This window comes from Pinus tabuliformis, chromosome 1_2, assembly GCF_031772625.1.
Source record: "Pinus tabuliformis cultivar Carrire ecotype Pingquan chromosome 1_2, CPIR1, whole genome shotgun sequence".
Taxonomy (NCBI): Eukaryota; Viridiplantae; Streptophyta; class Pinopsida; order Pinales; family Pinaceae; genus Pinus; species Pinus tabuliformis.
The window spans coordinates 276,178,624-276,204,697 of record NC_142298.1 but is presented as its reverse complement, the minus strand read 5'-3'; positions in this window follow the sequence as shown (position 1 = coordinate 276,204,697).

The following is a 26,074-nucleotide window of genomic DNA, read 5'->3' as shown; positions in this document are numbered from 1 at the left end:
AAAATTCTTTGAGTTTCATAATTACACAGATAACATGAACGCCAGATTAGCAATCTTCAACTTGAAAGGTAAAGCAGACATTTGGTGGGAAGATGTTAAGTAGGTCCGAGACATTAGGACAAATGACTTGAGTTGGTGGGAATTCAAGAGGATTTTTAGGAAGAAGTACTTGTCAGAAAGGTACTACGGTAGTACGGCTAAGGAGTTCTATGAGATAAATATGGGATCAATGAAAGATGAAGAGTACACGACCAAGTTTCTAGAGCTATTGAGGTAAGCACCATATCTTACTGATGAGAAGGCTAAAGTTTAGAGATTTGTCAGTGGTTTTCCATTAGCATTTGGAGATCAGATTGAGTATGATGAGCCTTGACCACTTGAGGAATTTATTTGGAAATTGAAGCATTGCTATGAACAATCAAAGCATAAGAATGAATCTCAGCATGGATGGAAAGGAAAGGACAAAGGTAAAGGTAAATGGCAGCCTAAGAGGACAAGGCCTTCACATGCAGATGAGAAAGAGAATGTGGCACCACAAAAGAGATTTAATGCAACTAGACAAGGACATGGGTCACAACAACAACAACATAAAGGTGAGGGCACTAGTCAGTTGGAGTGTTGGAAATGCGGTAAGGAGCACCTTAAGAGAGATTGTCCACATAATCAGGGTGGTAGGCCTCAAATATACAATGAACACGAGGCGCAGATTGTTGGGGATGTTGGTCAGAGTGTTCCACATATCTATGCAGCAGTGGACAATAGGAAGGCAGATCATCAAGAATCTATCATTGAGATGGACAGTAAGATTTGTGATCAAGTTATTTCTATTTTGATTGACCGTCGATATAATTATAGCTATGTTATTCCTGACTTGGTGGAAAAGTGCGGTTTGAGTAAGGAATTGCAAGCAGAGTCTTGGTTAGTGCAGTTGGCTACATCTACAAAGAAGCGAGTTCACCATTGGGTAAGAGCTTACATATTTGATTTGAATGGTATGACTACCACAACACATCTAAATGCATTACCATTGGGATCATACAATATGTTGTTGGTCATGGACTAGCTGTATCTTCATAGAACAAAGGTAGACTGTTATGACAAATCTATTGAGTGTGTTGATGACAATGGGGAACAAAGAGTCTTGCAGGGTAAGAAGAAACCCACATCAATTAGGATGGTGACAACTATGCAAGCAAAGCATAGCCGCATGAAAGGGTGCAAGTTATTTGTAGTACACATTTCTAGTGATAAGGGTAAGGAGGTTGAGGATGCAAATGTGTTGAACAGGTACCCAGTTTTGCAGTAGTTTCATGATATATTTCCCAAGGACATTACAGATTTTCCACCTCACAGGGAGGTATACTTTTCTATCAAGTTAGTGCTAGGGGTAGCTCCAGCATCGAAATCACCTTACAGGATGAGCACACCTGAGTTGGTTGAGTTAAAGTTGCAGTTAAAGGAAATGTTGGACAAGGGATACATTAGGCCAAGTGTATCACCTTAGGGTGCACCAGTCTTGTTTATGAAGAAGAAAGATGATACTTTTGGACTATGCATTGATTAAAGGCAGTTGAAGAAAGAGACTATCAAGAATAGGTACCCTTTGATGAGGATTGATGACTTGTTTGATCAACTAAAGAGAGTAGCAGTGTTCTCAAAGATCGAATTGAGATCTGGATACCATCAGGTACGCATCAAAGAGGAGGACATTTACAATACTATGTTCAGGACCAAGTATGGGAATTATGAGTTTGTTGTTGTTCCATTTGGCTTAACTAATTCTCCTGCTACATTCATGCATTTGATGAATAGTGTGTTTCATCCATATTTGGATAAGTTTGTTATTGTGTTCATTGATAATATAATGGTATATCCTAAAAATGAGGAAGAGCATGCTGAGCATTTAGAAGCAATGTTGAGGTTGTAAAGGGAACATCAATTGTATGTTAAGCTCAATAAGTTTAGTTTCTTTCAGACTGAGGTACATTACTTGGGACATGTGGTCTCCAAGGAGGGAATTGCAGTAGATCCAGAGAATATAAGAGCCATCATGGAGTGGGTAGCCCCTAAGAGTGTGGATGAGGTGAGATATTTCATGGGCATGGCAGGCTATTATCGAAGGTTCATCAAGAAATTCTCACAGATTTCTTACCCTATAACATCATTGCGTAGGAAAGGTAAGAAGTTCGAATGGACAGAGGAGTGTGAGGCTAGTTTTGAGTAGCTTAAGCAGTTGTTGACACATTCACCAGTGCTATAGATTGCAAATCCGGTCAAAGAGTTTGTGGTATGCATAGATGCTTGCAAGAGAGGGCTTGGTGGAGTCCTTATGCAAAATGGACAGGTAGTATGCTATGAGTCCTGAAAACTAAACAAGCATGAGTAGAACCACCCAACACATGATCATGAGTTAGCAACGATCATACATCCATTGAAGATGTGGAGGCATAATCTTCTTGGTAAGAGGATTGTACTTATGAGTGATCACATTGGGTTGAGGTATTTTTTTGACCAACTGAATCTAAACGCCAGGTAGGCTAGATGGTTGGCCACGCTAAGCGAGTTTGATTTTGAGATCAGGTACATCAAAGGTAAAGAGAACAGAGTGGTAGATGTTCTTAGCAGACAGGTATAGGCACATCACTTGGCAGCTATGAGCTCCTATGGGACAGACTTACAGGATAGGATCATACAGGCCAGTCAACAGGATGTTAGGTATATGGAGATTGTGCAAAGGTTGCAACAAGGCACTGGTACAAGTACAAGTGTAGGAAAAGGTACAGGTGTATGTACAGATACAAGTCTAGGTGCACATGGTGTAGACTATTGTCTTACAATGGATGGATTGGTCAAGTTCTGAGATAGAATATATGTACCAGATAATAGTGAGCTCAAGAAGGTGATCTTGAGGGAGTTTAATGCAAAACCTTATTCAGGTCAGCCAGGTTATTAGAAGACACCGATGATGATGAAGAGATTTTACTATTGGCCAAATTTGAAGAGGGATGTAGCAGAGTTTGTGGCGAGGTGTTTCAATTGTCAGTGAGTGAAAACATAGTGTAAACATCTAGGTGGGCTGCTACAGTTGATCGTGATTCTAGAGTGGAAATGGGAGGTCATTTCCATGGATTTCATCATAGGGTTGCTGAAGACAATGAAACAACATGATTCCATTATGGTCATTATGGACAGTTTAACAAAGGTTGCACACTTCATTCCAATGAATTCTATGTTCTCAGCTAGCGATGTGGCATAGGTATTCATCAGAGATGTGGTTAGATTGCATGGTGTTCCAAAGAAAATTGTGTCAGACAGGGATGCGAAGTTCACTTCCAAGTTTTGGAAGGAGTTATTCGCAGGTTTGGGCATAGAGTTGACCTTTAGCACAACTTATCATCTGCACACAGATGGACAGACAGAGAGGGTCATCAGGATATTGGAGGACATGTTGAGGATGTATGCGATGCATTAACAATGGAAGTGGGAAGAATATCTTCCTTTGGTAGAGTTCACATACAACATGTAGAATAATTTCTACAAATCTCGCTCTGATACCATGTAGAAAATATGCTATAGGTAGGTTAACCCGATAATGCAATATAAATCAAAGCAGAATACTATAACCTACTTCTACTATCAATTTGTGGAAGCTTAAAGATCGAGCTGAACAATATAACTAGAAGAAAAAGAATCAATTCAAAATACACATGAAAATACTTTGGGGAAAGCCTTAGCTAAAAACCCCACTATCTGTATTATCATACAAGGTGGAAATACATAGGAATTATATAAATCATTAGCTCTCACAGTGAGCCAGATCTTAGTACAATCCTCACAGATGCTCACAGGAAATCTTGGCTTCTCTTCAGCGTTCCTCTCTGCCCTCCAAGCTCCTATTTCCTTTCCCTATTCCTTGTGGGTGATGCACCTTCAACCAAGTGGAAAACCTCTCCTCCAAAACTGCACAATCCTCAAGGATAAATCCTTGACTACATGCATGAGTTTTCTCCATGAGAAAAGACATGCAACTGATAGTACACTATCCTTGACTTGAATCTCAACTAAGTCTTTCTCAGAATAGACATGCATGATTTTTTGATGAGGGAATCTTCAGTTAACTGGAGTAGCACTAGTTGAGTGCATGCATGCATCAACTGACTATTAACTCACTATTAGTTCCTCAAACAATTTGGAACTAATTTAACTGGACTTAACTCAGTAAACTGAGTTAACCAATTACAACTCAAATATAACTCAATCTTATCTCCTTAATTTAAGGGATAACTCTTACATGACTTCAGAAAGACATCTAACTTGAATTTCTCCAACTAATTAATTCAAATCGAATTAATTAATTATTTCCAAGTAGTTGTTAAGACTAAATTTGATTTTAATTCATAATTTAATTCAAGGAAAAATTAAATTGGAATATTCTTATTGCCACATTTCAACACAACAATAGTTATCATGAGTCATTGAGGATGAGTCCTTTTGAGGCATTGTATGGGCAGAGTTGTAACACTCCCATCGGTTGGAGTGATCCGATTAGCAGGGTATTCATTGGAGCAGATATGTTGGAAGACATGGAACATGAAATGCAGGCGATCAAGAAGAATCTGAAGGTGACACAAGATAAGAGAAGAGTTCTGCAGATAGGAACAGGTTGTTCAAGGAGTTCCAGGTTAGGGAACAAGTTTACTCGTGCATCAAACCAAGAAAGAGCTCCTTGCAGATTGGATCATGTGCTAAGATGGCACCACCATTTTGTGGACCCTTCAGTATCATTGATAGGATTGGTCTGGTAGCCTATCGACTTGCCCTGCCTCTGAAAGTGAAATTCCATGATGTTTTCCATGTATGTTTGCTTAAGAAGTGTGTTAAGGATGTTGATCATGTGATTGACTAGTCTGTATTGTAGGTGGAACCAAATGGAGAATTCCAGTCAAAGCCTCAATGTATATTGCAGAAAAAAGGTGCTTAGTGTCCAGAACTGAGCAGTCGAGCAAGTTAAAGTGCAATGGAAGCATTTTGGGCCTGCTAAAGCTACATCGGAGATGGTGGATTAGATGCAGGCTATGTATCCTTGCTTGTTTTCCGGTTGAGGCAAAGCAGCTTTGTTATGGTGGTTTGGTATATGCTTTGATATGGTGTTTTGGTATATGATTTGATATGGTGTTTTGGTATATGCTTAGATATGGTGTTTGGTATATGTTTTGATATATATGATGTGGTATATGTCTTTGATATATATTTTTGGTGATGTTGCTATATGTACATATGTATATGGATGTAAATACTGCCATGAACTATGTTATAAAGCTCCAGTATGCGGTATGGGTGTTATGTCATTATGATTATGTTGTCATGTTACTATGCTATCATATGATTATGTTATCATAATGTTATGATGTCATGTGGTTTGGTACTCGGTAGGATGATCATTGTAAATACCATAATGAGTTGTGTTATAAAGCTCCACTATGTGGTATGTTATCATGTTTTCATGATGTTTTTCTTTTGAGTAGGTCTTTCATTGTAAATACTACAACAAGTTGTGTTATAAAGCTACATGACCAATATGTCTTCTTTTAGCATGTTGTTGAGGTATATGTGTGATTTAACACCGAGGGCGGTGTCCCCCAAGGGGGAGGGTTCTATAGCAGCCCTGGTGAAAATTCCATGTAATAAAAGTTAAAAGCAATAACCACGGTTGATGGGACACTTATTCCAAGATGAATGTTGGGCAGGACATCATAGGGGGTGTTTATTTGGTTGTTTATGGCTAAGGAAATTGGCAAAGGAAATGACTAAGGCTTTGGAAAGGCAAAATGTCACAGGTTGCATGTGAGGAGGAAAATGAAGGAAATAATGGAAAATGAAGAAAATAGAGGCCTCATTCATAAAAAGGCTTCTGAGGATCAATTGGTAACCTTTTGTTAGTTGAGTTTTGGAGATATCTCATTATTCTATCTCTCTCTCATACTATTGGACACTTAGATTTTTTTTGGAGAATTTTTGCATTGGAGCAAGAAAATAAAAGAAGGCAAGAGGAAGCAAAGATCAAGTAGGGAAAGGTAGGATCAAGCAGCTACAACAGGCTTCATTATAGGTATCGACTTACATGTGTATTTTCCTTGCTATATTTGGATGCATGGCATTAAATGTGGTTCTATTCTATCATGGCATGGGTTTTTCCAAGTGTTGCAGTCTTTTGAGACTAGCCTTTCCATTTTCAGATAGCCATGGTGTGATGGGGTTCTCATGTCTTGGTTGAGTTGGATTGCCAGATGAATTCAAAGATGAGTGGGGTGGATCTCCGAATGATAGAAGACATGGCCTAGTGGTCCTTGAATCAGATTGTGGATCATTGCAAAGCCACTAGCCTAGCGACCGCTGAGCCAGACTGTGGGTTGCGGTAAAGCCGAGATTATGTTGCCTCGGTGGGCTTAGGAATACTTGTCGGTGAATGGTAGGATATATGGTAAAACCAAGAGGTGGTTTCCTCTCCGTTGGGCCTAGTAATCCCAGTTTGGGATATGCGGTAAAGCCTGGAGAGTGGGTCTCGGTTTAGGGCTTAATGATCCAGGTTTGGATTGTAGTAAAGTCTGAGAGACTAGGAGATACGAAAATTCCTCATGGTGTAGGTGGAGAAATACGGTGGCATCCATTTGTCCTAGTGATTAGGTGGAGATCACGGTAAATCCTATTATGATGTGTTCATTATGTTGGCCTAGTGATCCGAGATGGATTACGATAAAGCATGGTTTCTGTTAAGGACGGTGAGGTGGTTTAGCCTGGGAATGCCCTAGTTAGTTCTTTTGGTTTGAGTACCACATTCATGCTTGGAATATGGCATGAGGGTGAATGGATGAAGAGAGATTTGGCTTAGCCATTCTATGGTCGAGTGGAACGTGGTAGTCCCGTCTTCGGTTGGTTTATTTCATTCATTAATGAGAAATTCATTACCTTTATTTTCATGTGTAAATGTATTGATGTATATGTGGATTTTGATGGCTGATATGTTTATGGTAATTTTGTTCCTATTATGATGGTTATATGTATATTTTATGACAACAACTATGTATGGCTCTTAGCATGTTTTTACTTGTAAATGAATGGATACTGTATCTATGGCCTAATAAATGATAATGCAACAAATGAGATGAGGGAAAAATGGTTCATATCAATTCTTAGATAGGTATGAGATCTCTACACTTAATTCTGTTGTTTATACTTGTAGGTTACATGTTGATGATATGTTTGACAAAATGCCTGTCGTGGCTAGTAGGGGTCTGGTTATGGTCTTGTTCAATTTATTGCTTTTGCAACATTGTTTCCTTGTATTTTTACTGATCCTAAGCTATCACTCCATTTTGGGTAGTAGCCTAGGCTCTGGGCCTGAAAAAGTGGCTTAAATTCCAGGGTCTCTAATAAAGAATAAGAAACTTTGGTCTCTGGTTGCTGGCAAGAAAGCCTGTGAGAGCGACTTTGGGTCGCTAGTCATTCCCTTCCCCCTAGCATGAGAGTGAATATGGCTTAAGAGTTCTAGAACAACAGTGGGCGCAGGGATAGTCTATCTGAGTGGCTGACTTGTCTTTTAAGGTTTCTGTTGATGATGTTGGATGACTGCGTGTGATGTTCCATCGATTCCACTTCCTTAAGGTCACATAGGAGGCTGAATATGACCATAGTAGCCTCTCGTCTCATTTTTAACCCGGTTGGCATGGTTATTTGGGTGGATGTGGGAGGAGGGTGTTATACTTGGGGAGTTATTTTTTCCCTCTCTTTGGTTTTACAAAAAAAATGGTGAAGGATGTGTTTGAGGTTGTATTTGAACATTGCTACTATAAAATCTTGCATGTTGTTCTTTCATTTTTCATACTTTAATTTCCTGTAATTGATCTCTCTACTACATGCAGATTCTATTTCAATGGTTGATGTACTTTGCATGGATAAAAGTTGGCATTACTTGCATTAATATTGGCTTGAATTTTCTTTTACTGTGGGTAAAATTTAATAAAAGCCTAAGAACACTACTTCTGGGTACTATACGAAGCAATTTGAGTACTAATTCATGAAACTTTGGGGATACAAATTTACATAATGCAAATTTAAATGTCTTGAGTTTTTTAAAATATCTAAAATGGGAAACAAGAGATAGAAAATGGATGTATCTATGTACTATGTGAAGTGTTATGGAAATGTTCCCCATTTCAAAGTGTTGAGTTGTTGAAGTTTTTTATTGTGTAATAAAAAAATGGATATATGTGGATGTTGTAGCACATTTTGAACTTTTAGTCGATAAACTTATTGACACCTTTAGTAATTTTTGGGTTACCACAATCACAAGATAAAAAAAATTAGAACCCCATAAGTTTGGTGAAATGATTGTAAACAAAAGTTTAAAGTAAATATTTGAATTAGTGTGATATAAAAATGAATATATTAACCCTCACATTGATAAGAAATATTAATACTAGATTGTTTAATCCTATATAAAACCCTAATAACACAACTAAACATGGTTACGATTTAAGCATTGTTTAAAGAAGATTTAGAGCATGAGTTTCTTAATAAATTCTTATGTTCCTGTAATTAAATTGTGATCATATCCTTAATGGATTATATATATCTACCTCGCAGTTTTGTGGCATTTGACAAAAGTTGGTTAAATATCAAATAATTCAATAATGAAATATACGAGAAATATTGTGCTTGCGAATGGATTGTGATGCACTCGGGTGTTATTTGAAGTTAAAGCCCAACTTTTTGCTTTACATATGTTCTTTATGTTAATCGTATGGTAGATGAAGTTAAAATATTTGTATTTTTGATATCTTACAAGTTGTTTTAAAAGGTAATATGCAAAGCATTGAGCTTATTATTGGAGATTTACTTTAATTTCCCCCTTCTAATATATCCACACCTATAAGTCAAGTAACCTTCCTATTGCTAATGCACATTGATGTCATTTCATTTTTCTCATTTTCCATGTATTCATATAATAAATATATATGATATCCCCTTCCTAGATGGACACATTATCTCGATCATATATTTCACTTTCCATAAATACTTGCACAATCAAATATATTGGTATGTTGCAAAATATGTATGAGAATGCTGGGACCTATTGTGATGACTTTGAAAAGGGAGATAAATGTCACTATTTTATTGACAATGCTAATCGGAGAGACATCGAGTTTATGTTTGGAATATTTAGAATGACTTCATTTCTTCATATTACGTTCGTGTATCATATCCCTATTAATGCTTGAGTGATCATATTTTGATATGGGCCATGTTTAATGTATTTAATATAATTTGCAATATATTTATTGTATTTAATACGATAACATTATGTGAAGCATTGAACTTATGATTAGAGGCTTAGTTTGAATTCCCCTTGTAATATTTGTATATCTAGAATTTAAGTAACATTTGTGTTGCTAATGTGCATATATCTCATTTCATTTTTTTCATTTTCCATATATTCACATAATAAATATATCTGATATCCATTTCCTAAATGGACACATTGTCCCATCAAGCTTATATATTTAACTTTCCATAAATACACACAATCAAAGATATTGGTACATTACCAAATATGTATGAGAATGTTGGGACCTATTTGTAATGACTTTGAAAAGAGGATAAACATCACTATTTTATTGATGATGTTAATTAGAGAGACATAAGGATTTTATGGTTGGATGATTCAAAACAACTTTCTTTTGTTAATTAGAGAGACATAAGGATTTTATGGTTGGATGATTCAAAACAACTTTCTTTCTCCATATTATAATAGTGTATGATATCTCTATTAATGATTGAGCAATTGCATTTTGATTTGGACCATGTTTAATGTATATGTTTACTGCATTTAGTATGATACTTTTTATTATTGATGCTTTTGTTTGGATTTTTAGACGAGCTTCTTCAACATGAATAACAAAAAAATAAAAGAGGAAGAGGCAAAAGGCCTAATGTTGTTTGGTAAAAGGGATACAACAGAAAAATTGTATCTTTCATACATTTTGATGCCGCATGTCCAATGAATTTAATTAGATTTTACAAATTTGTCAGATTAATCTCAGAGGTCGTGTTGTCTTACCTCCTCAACCAACCTCACTTAATAACTACGACAACCACACCCTAGTATTATTGATATCCTTGAGTCTTCTTGATGGCTTGCTAACGATGGATGGAACCCCAAACCTATAGAGCCTCCCTTTGGTGTTGTACATTGGTCTGTTATGCCTATAACCATTTCAGTTGTGTATACTCCTAACCATGTGATTCCTTCTACTACCTCTTTTGCTTGAAGTCTTATAAAACATCCCATTCCTATCTTTGATGAAGACAAAGGGAAGAGATCTCTAAACAAACCTAGTTCTGACTCCTCTATGTTTGGTTAAGCTCCTTTAAAGTTATGTTCAGTCAAGGTCAAAAAGCAAAGCAAAAGGGAAGTTTGCTTTCATGATATCCATCCAAAGATTATGTAAAATTTATTTTATTGTTATTATCTTTTGATATTTGGCACATTATACTTCTGACATGATGAGACATATGTGATATAATTTTGATGACATGGATATCATATATGATGGTTTTTGGGAGGAACACGGGATATGATAATCACAATTTTATAAATCCACATATCATATATTTATATTTATGCCTTATATTTATTTGTTGATTATGAATGGGAGTTACAATAGTGGAAACATAATGCTATGATAAATATTAGATGAGTCTACTTCGACCTCACCTATTTATAGTCATTATTTCCTAAACAAGTTCATAATCCATTCTTTCCTTTAAAATATATTTACATTTATTATTATGAAATTAATGAACACATTTTAGTTAAGAGGTATTTTAATTACCAAATTGATTTCCATAGAGATAGAAGGGAGAAAATATTACAAATTGAAGAGAGAAATATATGTGGAGTTATGCTAAAGCTTTGAAAGTTAATTATTGTACTAGTTTTTCTTTTTCCATTCTTGAGTTTTTGAGAACTAAAATGGTCTTGTTGATAGCAGAGAGTTAATTATCATTCTAATTATATTTTTTTTTTCCATTTCCGAGTTTTCTAGAACTAAAATTGTCTTGTTGATAAGAGAGGACACCTTGAAAGGTATCAAAGAAAGATAGATTGACATTCTTTGAATTATTCTTCAAGGTTGGTTTGTTTTATTTAGATTTTTGTTCACCATATTTAGAAGTCATAATCGGTTCAATGTTGATTAGTTTGATTTTTACATAATTTAAAGATAGTTAGTAATTACCTAAAGTGATCTGGTGAAGATTAGTATTTATTACTTTCTTTGAGCATCTAATTTCCATCACATGATTCTTTTTAAATATTTGGCTTCTAAGGATATTCTCTGAGCTTGACTCTCATAGGGGTTTGTAAAGATAGATTTTTGGTTGTAACTCAAATTGGCTTTTTATACATATATTTTGCTGGTTTCTTTCATATTTGGCTTATTGAGCATTGAGATGTTATTGATTCATTACATTTACATTTTGAACAAGCTATTCTTTATTTTATTCATTTAGTTGTTTTCTACTTGTATTATTTAAAATATAAATATTTTATAACAAGAAAAATGATTTCTGATTAAATTACCTAAGTATTAAATCTAATTGTATAATAAATAAGGCTATAAACCTAGGGTAACAATCTCGACTCTCACTTGGTCTTGTGAGATTTTAGAGTGTTACATGAGAAGCATCTAAACTTCTCATCCTCAACATATTTTTTGGTGACCATAATGGGGAGCAATTCTACTTTGTGGTTCTTTCCTTATTTTCTCTAAATTTTATGACTCTTCCTAATTCTTAACAACCATATATAGGGTTTAATTTTCTTTGTAAATGAAGTATTCTAATTTATTTGTTTGTATTCTTAAAATTGATATTTCTCACGAAGAGCTTGAGATATCATGGGACATTATATATCATGAAATTAAATACAAAAAGAAGAGAGAAGCCTTAGAGATGCAACTGTCAAGTGTGTGATAAATTGTCTTATGTCCGACCAGTCTCGTGCTTCAAGAATAATGAGAGGTAAGTAACTTGAAGTTGAGCCTTTGGTTGAAATCAGGAGACATAAAATTATTTTTGAAAGTTTACAAAGAAAACTTAAGAAATCTTTATTTGATTCTAAAACTAGAGTAACTAGTGTGTTTAGAACTCATTCTTCTAAGAAAATCACAATGAGTTCCTTTGAAATTTCTAGCACAACTTTTAGTTCTCAAACCTCTTCTTCTACTTTAATTGGAAGCATGTACAATAGTTTTAATCTTATTAAGTTAAAGAAAAATCTAGCCATGGTAATGAAAAAATATTGTTTGTTTTGATTCGAAAAATATGTGAATGCCACTCTGTGGTATGTACCCTCTTCTCTCAACTTAGCCCCAACAACACCCCCCTTCCTAAATTTAATTATGACAACATTTCAAATGCTTGTCGTAATATTGGAGAAAATGATAGTGATATTGGTATGAGACTTTTTGTTAATTCATTGCTGATTTTTTTGAGCTACCACCTAAACTCTTCTTGACTTGGGCTGAATCGTGTTATTGGTTCAAATAAACTTACGAGCAACCTCAAACTCTGGTGGATTTATTATATGAATATAATAATCTTTTTTTATAATAAAGGTGAGACAATCACATTTTTCAATTTACATTTCTTCAAATTATATAATAAATTTCCTCAGATTATTAGGCCTCAAAATGAGGATTCCTAATGCATCATCCTCTTCCTATCATCATAGGTTAGAAGAGAAGAACTCTAAGAATCTTCATTCAAACTTACAAACCTACTTGGAATTTGAAGATCAATTGTTTAGAAATGGTCTTCTCATTGATGATGATGTGAGAAAATAGACTAACATGTCTACATTCTTGTATCTTGTTCAAGGCTTGACCAATTGAAGGATTCCCCTTGAAAGAGAAGGCATTTGTAATACCCGCATATCTAAGATGATGTAAGTATATGTACAGTGAAATGTAGGCTGGTGAGATGGATGTATGTTATGATAGGTTGGTGAGTCGAGTTATATTATGTGGCTTGTGTTCCCATGTAAAGATGTTGAAAGAGTTGAGTTATATTATGCAACCCATGTGCCTATGTAAAGATGTTAAATGTATTTTGGGCCCATTGTGCCTAGGTATTTTATGTTAGTTTTGACTAAGTGGCCAGAGGGCTGAGATTGTAAATATAATTTAATTGCACATATTATTAATAAAATAGGCTAGTTATGGATCCCACTCCATGGAAATGAGTATGGGGGGCACAACTCTAAGGACAAGGAAACATTTGGGTTTTTTGGTGAAAAGGACACCTAGGGCTAATGTGGCTTTGGAGGGTAGGTGCTTGTGAGAATGGTGGAGTGAGTTATGCAATTGATCATTTAGTCTTGGTGATTGATGATCAAGTGAGTCCTCAGGGGAATATGGAACTAGATGAGGTGCGGTTATTTAGATAATCACACCAATTTAGATGCATCTTGTAGTGCCCCGCTCTAGTTGACTGACAGCGATATGAGATTAACATTGATTTAGCCCTAAGGCCCACACTTTATTATTTGAGGACCTCAGATTGAGGATCCGGACACATGACTCTATTATTATTAGTTGTGATGTTATGTATGATCTCCAATGATAATGGTTATGATGTTCTCTATTGATTTTATGATGATTGTGGCATGAATGGTTATGTTTGTTATCTATTTGATGTTATGATTTTGATAGCTTTGTTGGATATGTATGCTTCCATTAATGTTATGATGATGATAGCCATAATGGATGTGTCCCCTATGTTTCCTACTTGTAGTAGTTCTGGTTCACAATGAACAATGATGTGAATGACTAGGTGATGGTAATGATGCTATTATGACAATCACTAACACTGAGAAACCTTGTTACTGATTATTATTGAGTATGGAAGGAAACCACCAGAGGCACTCACACATAACAAGTTGACGACATCTGGTTTGATGAAAATTTATATTATTTTCTCTTTGAAATTCTAAGTCGATTTTGAAACATGCTATATATGTTTATCTATATTCTGATGAGGTGTTAATGGTTGCAGGCACAGATTAGTTGCATGGCCGAATTACTCACATGTGGGTGATGGGGTTGTGCAAGTGGATGAAACTACATGGGAGGGGTGGGACAATGTCCCTGATTTCACCCACTAGCACTCCCGCCGTGACTTGGGCTGGAAAGGTTGAAACACTTTCGCCTTGAAGATCACGATGCCATGAGGGCAAGTCCCAAAGTTGGGTCGCTCATGAGGATTTTACCGGGGGGCACGCATCAAAGCGAATTCATTGATTCCTGACACCATTAGTCTTACTATAGCAGGCAACATAAGAGATGATAGTGGTCTATGACGTTGCACCTGTACTTTTCCCTCGTAGTCACTAAATGCTTGAAGGGCAAGTGGTGTGGCACCCTTGGAACTTCAAGGGAATTTCTTGAAGGGCATGACCAACTTGGAACCCTTGGCATCACAAATAAACTATTAGGCGTGGCACCCTTGGCACTGCAAGGGAAGTTCTTGAAGGGCACGACTAAACTTGGCACCTTTGGAATCATTAAAATAAATTAATTGATAAATATAATCATAAAATGAAAATTAGGTAAATTTACATCAAGGGTAAATGATGTTAGGAACCGAGGTAATTAAATCAAAAATAAAACTTGGGTTAAGAGGATCATAGGAAGAAATAAAATAGATTAGCTTAAAAACGCTACCCTTCTCATGTTGGAAAATATTAAGTAGATTATGTAGTTTAATTAGGTAAAAAGGGAAAGAGGGGCATAATTGGAAGGATAAAGATTATTCCTAAACTAGTTAAACCTAATTAAGAGAAGAGGAAGGTCAATTAAAATAAGAATAATAAATTAAATTTAGAGAAATATAGAGAACCTCCATGTGGCAACAACCAACATAAGAATATCCATCTAAGAGATAACTTGAGTTAAATTAGGGAGTAGATAGGGGATCAAATCTTGACTCATTAATTGACTTTACTAATGAACAAAAATTAAGGAATAAAAAGGGGGATCAAGAGGCAACTAGGAGAAGAAATAGGAATCTTGTTGAGGTGAGGAAAATATTAGTTTTAAATTAAAATTTAAGTAAATAATTTTGGGAGACCCTTGATGAGAGAGTGACACATGGGTGGGTGAATAATCAAACTATTGAATTATAAAAAAATAATAATTATGCATGACATGCCAAGTGTCACCTATGAGGACTCCTATTAAAGAAGGGGCAAACCATGGGAGAGAATACTTTTTGGAACCCTATGGTTGGATGGATGAATCTATGTCAGAGCAGTGATTATGGAACTATAGTGAGTTTGGTAAGGTACAGGATTTTAGAGAGGGGACTCTTGAGCCAAGGAGTGCTCTCTTCTACCAGCTATTGCATTTCTCCATTGTACAACTCCATCGCAGCTCAGGGGTCCGCGGGGAAGAAGAGTATCCAAGGAGTAGGCTGGGAGGTTAAACGGTGGGTCATTGCATTCGGATCAAGTACGACGCCATTCACGCTTGGAGGTGACCGACAAGAAGGGAAAACAAGTAATGGCAAATCAAGTGGAGTCTCGTCTTCTAGTGAACGGTACATGTGTGTTGCAATATTATTTTGTATGATTTCTTTGTGACCTAAGTTAAATATATGTCAATTTTATGATATGTACAGTGAAATGAAACTAGAAATTGTCCCAAAAGGTACAAAGAGAGGCCGATAGGATTATTAAATTGGAATTGTTGAATTTTTCTAGAAGAGTTAATTGGTTTGTGGAAAACCTTGTTTTCTTGGACTGGATCATTGTGCAATTACTTTTCTTTAGATGTTTTGTTTATATCTATATTACAAGGAACACATTGAATGTCTTATTTCATTTTAGAGTAAGTTAATTACCCAAAATCAAGAGGTTAAGTTAATTACCCAAAATCAAGAAACCTCTATAGATGGTCAAACATATACGAAGAATACATCTCATTCATATGCAATACCAAATCCATCTTTTCTTTTCTCTGAGTAAAATTTCAAAAGCATGAAGACATGCCATTTCATATGCACAATAAACCCAACCTCTGAAATTTCAATGCTTGGATGCATCCCATTCATATGCTACAGTAAACCCATATTTTCCTTAAATTTCAATCCATAAACACCCATTCATGAGCCATAACAGAACCACAAAAAACAAAACCCCCTGACCCGTTCTACTCAGAGAGAGGTAAGACGAAAGGACAACACTGTCTACGGATCCTCCATGTCTCCGAAGGAGATGAGGAGCATCCCGTGACCCATTAATGCATTGTCTTTTCAGGAGTGCAAGGTAAGACTAAAGAAAATCATTAGCTACGGATGTTTCATGTCTCTATAAGGGCTTGATAAATATTCGTTTATTTTGTAAATACAATAATTTGATTTCATTTTAACACTGTAAATACTAAACTAAATATGAGCGCATAAAGAGCAGATAATCAAGAAGGAAACGCTTCAATCACACACTGGAAATCAGAATTTGATGTGGAAACTTGTAACGCATCAGATGCAGAATTATCTGATACGATTTCTTTTTTTAAATTACAGTCTTGAAAGACTTTGACTGAGGACTAATCTAGCTCAGTCTGACGTTTATTCAAGCCGGTTGTATCTGAGTCCTTGTCTGCTATGTTTACTGGCTTATTGTCATTGTTGCCATCATTGTGAGCTGAAATTGGTTTAGAAGTGTTAGGCTTGGAAGGATCAACCTCTGATACGAAAGAGGCAGTATTTGCATCACAATCAGCCTGAAATCCAAAGACCGAAGGTAGACTAGAAAGCACAGGAGAAGTACACGTCTCCTTAGGACCTGATGGGTGGATCCTTACTAAATCCATGTCTGACCCAAATGTATTTTCCTTCCTTTGGTTTGAGGATTGTTGACAATCTCTTCTACTATATACGTGATACTCATTCAATACTCTTATCAGCAATTGTCAGCTCCTTACAATCTCGTTCAAACTCATTATTATCATGTGTTCTGGTGCTTTCCCATCTTGCATAAGAAGTTTGAGAAGACTCTCTAGAACACAAACATACTGGCTTTTCAAATTTATTGTTAGACAAATCTTCGGCCATTCCAACTTGTCCGCCACGGAATTTTCTTAACTTTTCCAAAGCTTTCTGCCTCAGAAGTAATTCTAAATTCTCTGCCTTCGATTCATCAATGCGTTCCTCCATATTACACTCTGCATGGCAAGAAAATGACTTGCCTGACTGACTTGAATCCATATTCGAATAATTTGGCAAAATCTTCTTTTTGTTTTTTTCCACAGGAATGGATAGACTGCGACTCTCTTCTACATGGTTCCTGATTCTTTTCTTTGTTTTAACCCTTTCTGGACTACGTACCGCTTTGCTTCTGCTATTGACTTTACCATTGCGTTCATGTACGTTCTTCCCATTTGGGCTTCTAATGCCAAGCTCATCCGCGCCCTTTTTGTATAGATTGCCCTCCTTTTCTTGCAGCTACTGCAGCTTATACTAACGCTTCTTCTATAACGCTGCCTGCTTCCTCTTGCTCTGCGCCTTATAGGATGTTCTTTATGCCTCTGTTTTCTACTTTTTTTCTTCTTCTCGGTTCCTGCCCTAGTGGTTGAAGTCTGTCTTTTACGCTTCTGGGAATGCTAATCACTGGAATCAGTGCTCCTGCTGCTCCTAACTCTCTTCCTCTTAGAATCTCTTCCTCTACTTCTTCTTAGACTTGTACGATGATTACTCTTGCTTGAATCAGAAGATTCATATGAAGAAACAGAAGGAGACCTCTCCCGTTTGGATTTATTGGATTTCTGCCTTGATCTACTAACCTGCTCAGATGCAAGATACTTATACATTGTTGAAGCTGCAATTTTGAGAGAAGTAATTAAAAGGAACGAAGATACTAGCATCAATAAAGAGGGTGTTTTCCAGGAGGGGTGTGTGCCTTTCAAAAGAAAATGGAAGCGAGGCCTGCATTTTGTCATACACTTGACATTTTTTCCATAATAACATACACGACAAAGCAACAAAATGGTGTCCGCAAAATCTTACAAACATCCCCGTGTTGCTTAACACTATACTACGCATCCATTCAATACCAAATTTCCATACAAATCTTGCAAAAAAAACCTAAACAAACAAGTCGGAAAAGAAAGAACCCTACCTCCAATTTCCTGCCTTTTTTTCACGATTTTATAGATTCCATTGAGAGGTCCCGGAAAATAAAAGTAGAACGCCCTAGCCGAACTCCTCAAGGCGCAAATTATGCGTTACAACGCCAGGAACCCTGCATTTCCATCCCTAACAAAAGCAAACACAAGACTGATTAGCATAAAATCAGATATTTAGATCACCTGTAATACCCTAATTGCTTACTGAACCGCAGATGAAATCCGGGAGCGATCGAACGCCTGGATGTATTAATAAGATAACGGAATCCGTTATAAAGATCGTGGATTGCGAATTTCCAATTGAGGGTTTCCGTTCTTTGGCTTCCCTACAATTATTCAATCGTCCATGGATATGAATATACGGATGGAAATGGATATTAGTTAATTTAGTGGATACATCGATCGATCTCCTGCTGCTGCTCCTCCTTCGAGCACAACAACCCGCCATGCATATTGCATATACTCGTTTATGAAGAACACTGCTCGCCAAAAGCCAGGGAAGAAGAACATCACACTGGCAAAAATATCTTCAAGAGTCACATAAAAAAATGGGAAAAAGCAGTGAGCAACTCAACGTGTATTTGGAAAAAGCAGTCACACTTCAAATCAATGGTTGAAAGTGTCTCAACTCATCCAACGGAGCAGGGTAAAAGTGTTGACGATTGTTGATGCATAGGAAGGCCTATCGGCCTAATTAGGAATGTGTTAGACAATTGCATACCAATGTTTTTATCTTCTGGTTGTATTTTATTGTAAATTGTTTTAAAAAAAATTTAAAAAAAAATATAGCTTAGAACTGGTCCTTACACTTGTATCAGAGCCACGTTCAACCTTTGAGACCTATCGGCCCATGCATGACTAATTTGTATGAAAATCTCAGATCCTTTCATGAGCACAAAGAGGCAAGCAGCCGAAGAAGTTTTCCGAGAACATATTTGCCAGCTCTTCCTGTAGAGATTCATTAATCTTATTCAAACTGGCCTGAATAAAATCGACGAGTTCCGGCGGAGTCTGCCATTTTATTTCTTTCTCTCTTACATTCTTTGCAGGATCCAAGAAATCAAACACGTGGCAGCGAAGACTCAGCTTCTTCGAATAGAGGTTCAGTCTTTCAAAGGCAACAACTTCTCTGAACGCTGCCAGATTTTCCATGGCTAAAAAAAACAAAACCTCCATCAGCGGTGCCAAATTTTCCATAGCGAGGAAAAAAAAAAAAAAACAAAAAAAAACCTCCATTAGCGGTGGTAATAGTTGTGCTTCCTGAAGACTTTTCCTTCCCAAGCAGCATTCGAGCTGCAGCCTGATGATGCGGCCCCGCCAAGGAAACGCTGATTCTAGGAACGTGGTTTATGGCTATTTTAGATCCTGAATGTCCTACTCCGGATCCAAAATTCCGAGGATTTGTGGAATTCCCTGCCTATACAACTGCTTTGCCGCCGGATGCATTCGTGAGATTCGTCTTCCACCCGGGGCTTTCATTGCTTTCAGACTTCGAATTCTTGCGACTGGACCGCTTGCCAATAATTTTATTAAACATTCCTAGAGAATTCTCTTGTACCAAATCCTCTTCAATGTTTGAGATATTAGAATTGGCTCTTTTTCGGGCATAACAGATCAATCAATATACCAAATACCTACAATTTGCTATGTTGAAGAGCGGAAAACTTTGTTCTTTTCGCCTCGGCCGATGGATTAGAGCATCTTGATCTGAACAACAGAGGACCGCATAGCTGAACGCAATAATAGTAGCAATAATCTCTGCAGAGTGCAACTCCTCCGATGAAAATCAGGGTTTCCAATGTCCCTAGAAATAAACCTCGCTCGTACAAATCACTTCACGACCCCATCGAAAACTGACCTTTTCGCCCAATCTAAAAGCCCACGGTCAAACTTTGAAATCGAAGTTACGGAGAGAACGAAATGCAAACCTTGGGTTTCTAAAAAATAAACGAACCCCGACATGGTTTAAATGGGCATTTCACACTAAATTTTAGACATGTGAGAACTGAATTTAACAAATTCTTTGCAACAAAAGGAGAAAATCCTTTCGTTGCAAAGATTCTGGCAAAGGAGAAAAACGCGAAGATTAGACGCTTGTTTTTTTTAGCATGAGCAATCACATGTGAATAGAGAGGGTTTTATGGGCCTGGTTTTGTGTGCATAATTTCTTATGAAAACGTTGTGCCCTGGAGCGTTGAAGCTCATAGAACATTGCAACAAGAGATCGAGAGTGTGGGTTAGAAAACCGCAAGAGTCTTTTTGTGCCGTGTTTTTCTATATTCAGAGGTGTTGTGTGGTGAATATCTCTAGATTTTATTTCGAATGCGTCATTTTTCCAGACACAGAAGCTCAGCGGAAACCCTCAACGCTTTAAGGGCCATAAATTTGCTTAGTTTTAAAAATTGTTTGAAATCTAATTTCAACTACGCACCCAAAACCAGAGCAGCGCCGGATGCCTACTCAGCAGCGCGGTGGATTGACCAGAATTCGGCACCGGAATTTTCTCGGAGCAATTTGCCGACGGCAGAATATTACGGCAAGGAGCTCCGATATAATATGGAGGCGACGCGTGTCACCCGCATGACATAAGCCAAAGTCACTTTCTCGGGCGTTAAAGTCCTGCTGCAAACTGCCTTCCGATATCAATCTCTGCCGTCCGATCTCCTCGCGCGTCCTCAGCCATCGATCGCGTAAGGTGCATACGGGCCTGCAGCAAATCAATGCATTGCGTGGAGTGTTTGTCTTTTTGGTTTGACCGTCGTGGAGGAAAAGCCATGGTCTTTAATGTTTCTACGTGAATTAGGTGTGGCCCTTAAATTTCGTTATGGGCATACGTCCCATATATATTTTTATATATGTTTTACGTAGTGTTTGGTGAAGGCCCTTTTAATATGGGCATGGGCACGTTTTAATTTATATATATATGTTTTTATATATTGTTATGTAAGTGAGGGCCGTAGTTTTTTATGTATGGGTGTATTTGTGCCTGTGCACGAAAAAAGTAGCGAGAGTGGTGGCTGCGCTCGGTGGAGCAAATTTTTGTAAACGCACAGCAGTGCGAGATATGAAACAGGTGATGTAATTGTTTTTGGCCCCCATTGTAAAACAGAAGATTATGTAATTTTCACAGCAGTGGAGTATGTAATTTTTGTGGTAAATGTTGAACGCACAGCAGTGCGAAAGGAATTTGAAAACAGGGATGTATTGTATTGCTTGCTCATCGCAAAAGCAAGAGATAGCATGAGATTGTTTTTGTAATGTAGAATTTCACTGCATATGTAAATTTATTTTTACAGCAGTAAACCCAGCACAGTGAACTCTCAGGTGGAGAGAAAAGACAGAGTTTTTGCTTTTGATGGGTGAATGTAAGTTTTGGTAAATCCCTCTCAGCAAAGAGGATGAATGTTGTTTCAGGCTTTATATTTTAATCAATAGAAATATTTTTATGGCTGTGTAATGGACTGTTATGAGCATATTTGTTTTTAAAGCTTCCCTGTGCAAGGGTCCTGGAAGAAATGAAACATAGCATTGGCTCTGTGGTGTCTGTGTGTTTGGTTTTTGGTATTTTCCCCATCGAAAAATACCCAACAGTGGTATCAGAGCTGGTCCAGGCTCTTTGATGGTGAAAGAGCTAGTCCAGGCTCTTTGAAGGCTCAAAGACGCTGAAGGAAGGTGTGGTTGCAGCAGAGAAAGCTTCTCCAGTAGTGTGAAGTTTCAGCCAAAGGGATTCAGGTATTTCTCAAGTTTTTGAGTTATTATTGAAGACAGTCAGTTGATTTAAAAGAAAACACAGTCAAGTATTTAAAGCCTAGATAAGAATGGCAAGGTCAAAGAAGAAAGCCTCCAGGCCTGTTAAAAATGTGTCTCCCCCCTCTACTAAACTAGAAGGCAATCCATTAGAATACATTCTATTTGAAACCCCAAAGTTTGATGGAAACTTTGATGTATGGGAAATAATGATGAGGGCTTTCCTAATGTCTGAGGGGATTGAAGTCTGGGAGTCAGTGATTGATGACAGCAAGATGGATAAAGAATCCATGGAGTATGATGCACAAGCAGCAAAGACTATCTTGGATGGACTCCCTGATTCTGTGAAGAGGAATCTAGGAAAATATACATCAGCAAAAGATATATGGGACAGACTGCATGACCTTCATGCAAAGGGAGCACTGACCATGACAATGAGTCAAGAAGAACCCATCATAAAAGCTGAGAATGAAAAGCTTGACCTCATCAAGCTTCAGGTAAGAGAAAGGGATGAAGAGCTTGCCAAGCTTAAGAAGGAGCTTGACCAATGCAAGAAGAAACATCATGAAGAAGTCATATCCATGACAAATCAGCTGAATAGTGCAAAGAAGCAGGCAGATGTCTTGACAAGTCAACTTGAACAAAGACACAAGAGAGTGAACAAACTTATGGAAGAGATTGGACAGTATAAGGTAGAGGTCTCCTCCCTTAAGTCTGAACTACAAGAAGCCAGGAAGCAGGCACAAGGAGCTGAAAAGAAAATAAAGAGCAGTCAAGCAGAAGATGAAGAAATCTCCAAAATGAAGACAGATATTATCTCCTTCAAAATAGTAGCAGCTGAAGCTGCTCGTAGCAAGGAAGAAACTGAGGAACAACTAGCAAAGAAAAATAATGAGTGTGAAAAGTTGGAAGAAGAGATTGTCCTCCTCAGGAAGAAGGTTGAAGGGATGAACAAGATCATGAAGAGCTCTCAAGCTTTGGATGACATGCTCAGCTATCACAGATCTCCATTTGATAAATCAGGACTTGGGTATGTAGGTGAACCCTCAAACAAGGATGAAGATGCTTTAAGCAAAGGAGATGTGAAGAAGCCAGAAAGAAGTTGTGATGCTCCTAGTTCCAGCAAAGGCAAGGAGAAAAATGAAGGCTGCAATAGAAGAAATCCTGCTCCAAGCAGAAAACCAGCTCCAAGAAGAAATGTAGCTGATGTCAAAGAAGCAAGATGCAATGGTTATCATCAAAGGATCTCAAGGCAGCAAGGCTTCAGAAGTGCATCAAGGAAACCTCCATCTCATAGGTACCAAAGTTCATTTTATGGTTATTGTTATGCTTGTTCAAACTTTGGTCATATGGCAAAAGACTGTAGAGCGTTTCATGGAGATAGATGTTGTGGTCCCCGACAACCTCCAAGAAACAATTTTAGAAGAAATCATGAAATGTCATTCATGAACAATGTTGAATGTTTCAAGTGTTATAACATCGGGCATATGGCACGTGACTGTAACTTGACATGGGCTCTTACACAAAGCGAGACCCATGCAAAAGAAGAAAGTTACACAAGTATGGAGAAGGAAGGTAATACAATCTGAAAACCACTTGAACTCCCCAGTGGATCTAAATTTATTTTGAGAAGAGTCTGCCAAAAGAAGACAAGCATACATTAAAGGGGAGCTTGTAATTTTTTGTTTGCTGAACTGTATTAACAGTGATTTGTTGATGGAGGATGTATTGCAGTGCAGCAGTTGCAAATGAAATCTTTGTTAATCCCTCTGAAAGATAATATGCAGCAGTGATGAAATCAGCAATGTTTTTGCTTTGTTTTTATGCAATAGGCACAGAAATGCATAAAGAAGAAAAGATGGCAGCGCTGAAATGTAAAGAGCAGCAGCGAGATAAGAGAAAAATGCAAAGCATGGAGACCCTCACAGCAGTGGGAAGATAGAACATAAGACAGCAGTTTGGAAAATTTTTTTGGAGCACATGGATTAGAACGAACAACAGTTTAAATTTTTTTTTGTGGTGCACATGCATTGAAATGCATAGCAATGAAAGGTAGTTTCCTTCTATGTAAAGTGAGAGAATATACTCACAGCAGAGTGAGTATAATACACAGCAGATTGAAATGTTTTGTATTGGGAATGAAAATGCAAAACAGTGAGAAGAAAATGAGAAGAAGGCAAAACGCAGCAGAGCGTAAATGCCCAGTGGCTGAGAATGCAATGAAATTTTTCACACAGCAGTGAAAAATGTAATGTTTTTTTTTGTATGCAATGCAACATGCAAAGAAATGCATAAAGAAAAACAGGGACAACAGATTTTTAATGCACATGGGTGAATGATAATGTGTGGCAGCAGAAAAAATCAAAGGAATTGCACAGCAGTGCATTGTGTAATTAAAAAATGAAACTGAAGATTGTGTGAAGCAAGGGTGTAAAAAGTAACAGCCCGTGTTATTTTTTGTGTGGAGAATGAAGTGCCAAGAGTATGGGCACAGCAGTATGATGAAACAAAAGGCAGCGACAGTGCAAATTGCAGAGGCAACGCAACAGCAAATAAAAACCCAGGGATGACAGAGTTTATGGTTATGGGTATGGACATCAGTGCATAAGAAAAGGCAGCAGCGTGATGGCAAGAAGGAGAAGCACAGTAGTGCGAAGAAAATAAAACCAGAACTAAGAGAGAATGAAGAAATGTGTTTTTACACAGCAATGCAAATAAGAAAATGCAGTAGCAAGAAGTTTTGAACAGCAGCACATGCAAAAGAAATTTTCCTTACAGCAGTAAAGGTAAATGTAATGAATTTGTTGTTCATTGAATTGAAATGCAATATATGCAACAGCAGTGAGTGTAAGAAATGTTTACACACAGCAGTGTAAATTTGTAAATTGGGACAGTGTAATTGTTCCAGAAAAGACAGAGTATTTTGTCTTTGAAAAGTGCAGAAGCAGTGCAAGTGTAGACACAGCAGTGTGGGATAGACACAGTAAAGAAGATGGCACAACAGTGCAGCAGAGAATATGCAGCAGCATAAAAGAACAATGTAATGAGTTTGCACACACAGCAGTGCAATGATTGTTTGTTTTGGAACTGCATTTGAAGCAGTCATTTGGTGAAACCCTCTGTTAAAGAGGAAGGTGCTTTTCAGCACAGTGTCATGGTGAATCCCTCAGTCAAGAGGATGATGCTTTTCAGCATAGTCACAGGTGAATCCCTCTGTCAAGAGGAAGGTGCTCTTCAGCACATTGTTATGGTGAATCCCTCTGTCATGAGGAAGGTGCTCTTAAGCACAGTTTCAGGTTAATCCCTCTATTAAGAGGAAGACAACTTTGTTGTTTGTGGAACTGCATCAGAAGCAGTTAGTGAATCCCTCTATGCGAGGAAGATTGGTGAACCCCTCTATGTGAGGAAGATATTCTTGTAACATCAGTTAGTGAATCCCTCGATGTGAGGAAGTGCTTGGGTATGTTTGAATGCCCAGCAGTTGAAATTAAAGGGGAGTGTTGAAATCTAATTTCAACTACGCACCCAAAACCAGAGCAGCGTCGGATGCCTACTCAGCAGCGCGGTGGATTGACCAGAATTCGGCACCGGAATTTTCTCGGAGCGATTTGCCGACGGCGGAATATTCCGGCAAGGAGCTCCGATATAATATGGAGGCGACGCGTGTCACCCGCATGACATAAGCCAAAGTCACTTTCTCGGGCGTTAAAGTCCTGCTGCAAACTGCCTTCCGATATCAATCTCCGCCGTCCGATCTCCTCGCGCGTCCTCAGCCGTCGATCGCGTAAGGTGCATACGGGCCTGCAGCAAATCAATGCATTGCGTGGAGTGTTTGTCTTTTTGGTTTGACCGCCGTGGAGGAAAAGCCATGGCCTTTAATGTTTCTACGTGAATTAGGTGTGGCCCTTAAATTTCGTTATGGGCATACGTCCCATATATATTTTTATATATGTTTTACGTAGTGTTTGGTGAAGGCCCTTTTAATATGGGCATGGGGCACGTTTTAATTTTTATATATATGTTTTTATATATTGTTATGTAAGTGAGGGCCGTAGTTTTTTTTATGTATGGGTGTATTTGTGCCT